Below are 5601 nucleotides of genomic sequence, written 5' to 3'. Positions count from 1 at the left end.
TATGCAATTAACATTAGGATGCATTAAAAATGACATTGTTTTTTTTTTGCTATACAATCAATAATATAGTCAATATTCACTTAAATCTACTGTTACTTGGTTTTTAATCTACTGTTACTGGTTCTACTTAACTGTTATTTATTTCAAAGACTAAATTCTTTATAAGGTTTAGATTTACATATCTCACTGTTACTTGGTTTTTATTTTACTGTTAAGAACAAGAACAAATACTTTATTAATCACAATTATTTACATGCATTTTAAGGCATAGACATGCAATTTTGGAGAGAGATGGTGGAGTGATGGGCAGCTCCCCTGAGGAGCGACCTGCGAGCAGTTGGGGGGGATCGGTGCCTTGCTCAAGGGAGCTGGCACCTCTCCAGCTACCAGTCTACCTTCCATATTTGGTCCATGTGGGACTTGAACCAGCCACCCTCTGGTTCCCAAGCCAAGTCCCTATGGACTGAGCTACTGCCGTGTGTATATAGTGTTAAAATAGGATATATATTGTTAAAGTTTAGTTTTCTTACTATCTCACTTGCCGTTTGGGGGCTGCAGGGATTAATAAAGTATTTCTGATTCTGAATATTATCTAGTATAGCCTGTAGTTATAGTCAGGGGCGCCACCAGGGATAGATATCACACTGGGTCCCACCATCACACACAGGCCAACGCCAACCATGTGCAGGTTCTGTAACCACACCTCCACCTGTGAAGGCTTCAACTCTCTTATAGTCTGATACTAACTGTACAATATCTCCTGACACTGAGCTGTGATAATATGTCACTGTGTAGACACACAGGAAACATTCTGCATACAGATAAAGTGTTTGTTTAAGATTAAATATTCTAAATGATATGTTAATAAAATAAACTAATGTTCTAATATCTGTCAGTCACAGGCCCTCAGAATCAGCCTAACTTTTCGCCCCCTAATGGAGCCCCTGGTTATAGTAGCTTAAACTGATTAGTGACAAGCTGTATCCTGACATATGTTTGTTTATATGTCACCTGTCGAAATGTTGCTGTAGCTCCGTCCATGCAGACTTGGCTTGAGTGACTGGAGGGAGGGTTGGTTCAACTCCACCCTACAGCAGTGTTTCTCTAACTTTTTAGAGAATATATTCAGCTCTTCAAGCACCACCAGTATATAACAGATGCTAAAATACAGTGTTCAACTACAGACAGTCCACACAAGAGGAAGATTTCTTATTATTATTGATTATTGCTGAATCCAGTTTAAGAAGCAGAGCTGGTTGGGTGGAAAAAAAGGGTATCCTGATACGGACTTCTCTTTCTTATAGCACCAGGTAAGAGTCAAGATTGCAGTTGCAATTGAAACATTAATTTTTCCTCCTCTCTCCCTGTCTCATTTTAGCTCTTAACTAATCATGCATCATGCAGGATATGAAACAAAATATAACAAGATGTCATAATTTTTAAAGTGTTTTCATTCAAATTCTTGTATTGATGGTTTTAAATGTTTCTAAATTTATTTAATAAAAACAAAATAGAGATTCCTTTGCGTACCACTCAAGGGAGCTCGCGTTCCACCACTGGTACTTGTATCACAGTTTGAGAGCCAGTGGACTACAGTATCCACACACAATATTCAGTTCACCTCCTGGCCAGGTGCAATGGTAGCCTTGAGCAAGATATCCCAGGGCCCTGCAATGAGGCTGCTGAGGCATCACTCCACCTTTGCATGTCTCTGAACCCTTTGTGTGTGTGTGTGGTTGTATTTTGGGTCTATATCTGTAAACTTGAGTGAAATAGGTGGATTGATAAAGTTAATCTTCTTCTTCTATACCGGAAATGTAACTGACACAATGACAAACTTGACCATAAAAGTCAGCTCAACGTAACACATTGCAAAGGTTTCAGTACCACCTGTATTTACTAACTGCACATGAGATGTATCATTTATTCTTATCTTATTCAAATGTTGTTCACCATCCTTCATAACAATCCTTAGAATAACCTCAGTGTTATGATGAGAAACCATCTGCCAGCACTTTAATAACTTTAATGTTAAATAAAGTCCATCATGTTGGCTTTCAAAAATCAGGCCGGGGTCATTACACCACATTATCTTTAACAATAGCCTCCATCAACACCTTATTGAAAACCGAATGACTTTGAGTACGGATACTTTAATCCAGAACCATTGTGTTATTTTGTTACTCGTCTGTCGAGTGGGAACATTTTATTATATTAACATATTGGCATACAGATCAAACAGATATCAATACAGTCAGACTTTAATGAACTGAAAAAAGTTTAATTAAAAGGGTTTGTGCCCAAATTGGTTTTAAAAGGAGAAGAGTGAGTCTTGTGCTGGACAGTCACATGTGGCATACATTAATGAATCAGTGGGAAAGCAGACTACAGTTACTCTGATTAGCCACTTCCTTTACTTCTAATTTACAAACATCACATGTTGGAAGACCTTGATTTCTGGACTGAGCTGTAAGGATACAAAAAAGGCAATTCCCAATATCATATGAAGGCAATTTTCTTTTGCACAACACAAACATGTTTTAAATAATTCTGAAGCTAACTAGGTACAATCCTCCACAAGAAGTACGTAACTTTACAGCACTAAGTCGCACACCACCACCACCACCACTATTTGACTGATTTTGGTGAAACTGGATCATATTTTATGGAGGAAATGTTTTCTGGTTTTCTCTCTGATGTCCTCCGGCTGCTCCGCCTCAACTCTTTGTGATTTACAGAGTTTCCTAATGGGCAGTAAAGTAAACAGCTGACAGCTGTAGCTGCTGTTAGCTCAGTTTGTTAGCCAGGCTGCCCGGACCGTGAGCTCACAAAGCACCCGGGGTGAGGAGGAGCGGAGCCAGTGTGGTGCCAGAACCAGAGCTGGGCAAGCGGGCAAACTTAACTGGGCTCAGCAGCCTCTACTGACATAATAACAGAGGCGGAAAGAGTGAAGGGAAAAGTGTGGAGAGAGTAAGCAAGCAAGAAGTTGCCGGACAGGCTGAAAGACAAACGCCAGGCTGGACTGACTGCTGTTGGACTAGTCAGTCTTGATGTTTGGCTGTTAGCAAAGTTGTCGACTCGCTATTTTCTGATCATAAGTAATGTAATCATAACAAATACACGTGTACAGCTGTCGGTATTTGTGGTATTACACTCCGAAATTGGGAAACGAATGAGACTATATATCATGACTCTGTGTAGAATTTATTCACTGTGTTATTAAATACTTCTAATGTCATAGAGAACTCTAATGAAACAACACGCAACAAACTAAACGTAGTGCTGTGACCTTTGCACGTTATTCCCCGGACAATATTTGACATGACTCTATTAAACCGACCAATACCTGGTACCTGATACCTGGTGTATTGTTGCATTATTTGCTTCGGAGCCATTATGTTGTTTATCTCAGTTTTCAAGTTTTTCACATTTCTGCGAGCAGTAATTATAGTTGTTAGTGTATCAGATTATTGTATGAAAGTGGCACATAGTTAAAATGTTTTCCCCCCCAAGAGCAATCAATATGAAAACTCACCGAAGAAAGAACACTGGGAAGGGTTTAAATATTAGAGGCCTCAAAACTGTGCATACAATGACGGCTATATTTCAAGATACATCAGTGGTGAGTGTAAACTTTTAATTAAACCTCCAATCTGGTCTTAATAGCAAATCTAAAGCCATAATATTGACATTGAGTAACGTACCATACGTATAGAAGTACACTGTGCATTGTGGCTGTTGGTACGCTGGTCAAACTCTTCCATCAAGGCTCTGAAAGGCCAATTAATAATGTATGTGGAAGTAAACTCGAAAGAAGAACATATAAGGATCGATAATATAAATTATGTCTCGTCAAAGTTTTCATTATGTTCCCTGTGTTCTGAGTTTAGAGCCGCAAACATCCCCCAGATTGTTTTTAGTCTGATGTTTTGATGATAAGAAGTTAATGATGTTGTCATGATATCAAGAAAAAATGATAGTAATATCTTTAACTTTTACCATGTGGTTTGTCTCTTTCTGCAAATGAATTGATTGTAACGCTGGCAGCCAGCTAGACTTCTATGTTGCAGTGTGAACCACAAAGTGTGAATGTAACCAAACACCAACGATATAAAACGTGCTAGATTATTTACATGATATTATTATCATATGCATACGATTAATGTCAATATTTAAGTTTTACAATATTACTGAGACACCCAAACGAGCCAAATAATTCTACAAACGCGTCTGCTGCCACAGCTTCGATCCACACAAACAGCTTTGTCATTAATATGAAATGCGTGACAATAACAACAACAAAAAATGCTCTTTGAGTTGAGATGAGGACTTTCTCGCCGTCGGGAGACTGACAACTGTATGATCCCATAGTTCAAATGCTGGGCTACATCAACAGGGACGTGATGGATGAGTTTTTAAAACACTTGATGTTTAAAGTGAAAAAGTGCAGTCTCACAAAGGTGAGTAATGGGTATCATTTGAAAATGTTCAATACCCAATACACTACCTTAGTTCTGGTACAATATATGGTGCTAAACTACACTTCAGTGTATCCGTGTTTGTTGATGTCTGCATGATATTTGCCTAAAAAACAGACTTAAATCAGAAAATATATGATTTAGGTCAGGATAGATCTTATTAATGAATAAAACAAGACTAGGATCAAAACCACCTTTCAACACTCGATAGTTTTCAACATTTGATGATATACAGACACATTTCAGTTTGACACTTTGACACTGTTTGACAATTGTTGTTTTACACACCCAGACTACAGGCACGGTGAGATCTGGAACATTATTAGGTCTTAAAACAAACACTCAAGAATCAATAGAGCACGGTCAGGTATGGTAAATGCAATTCATGCAACTCCCAGGCTACCATCTACAGCAACTAAAAAATACAATGAATATTGTAAAATTAAGAAATAAAATAAGATTATGCAAATGTGTCACCTATAGGAATTGACATTCAGGAAAGTTTATGCTAATGTGAACTATCTGCCTCATTTTAAAATGTAAAAATAATAAAATTGGCAAATTTCAGCCCATGAGACAAATCTGGCTCTCAATCAAACATTTTTGACCCCCCCCAGTGAAAACTGATATTTTATTGTTGGATCCTGTTGCATGAGGGGTTATTTCAAGTATCCAGTGTTCCAGAAATTTTGTTCATTTTGTGCACAGACAATAGTAAGTGACCGGCAGCTGGAGCTCGTCCAAGCCTTGGATGGACATTAAACTCCTGAATCATCAGAGGATGAGCAACAGAGTTAGAAGATATCCTTTAAAAAAAAATAAAAAAAAGTACACGGTAAGGTGAAAATCTGAAAAAAAAGAACAATCACTAAACTCAAAACTCAGCAGCAAGTGGAAAAAAGAACAATCACTAAACTCAAAACTCAGCAGCAAGTGGAAAATATGACATGTGTTTTGCTCCCAATAGTATAAAACTATAAACGTTCTGAATTTTCTACAGCTTTGTTTGGCCTCATCTCCATAGCAACGTCAACTGACGCTCGAGGCTATTGTAGTATTTTAGAGTCGTGTCTAACTGAAGAAAACTTTTAGTTTTGTTTCTCATAAATTATACTTAATTTCT

This window comes from Larimichthys crocea, chromosome X, assembly GCF_000972845.2.
Source record: "Larimichthys crocea isolate SSNF chromosome X, L_crocea_2.0, whole genome shotgun sequence".
In the NCBI taxonomy this organism is placed as follows: domain Eukaryota; kingdom Metazoa; phylum Chordata; class Actinopteri; family Sciaenidae; genus Larimichthys; species Larimichthys crocea.
The sequence above is the reverse complement of the archived record's forward strand: the minus strand, read 5'-3'. Positions refer to the sequence as shown.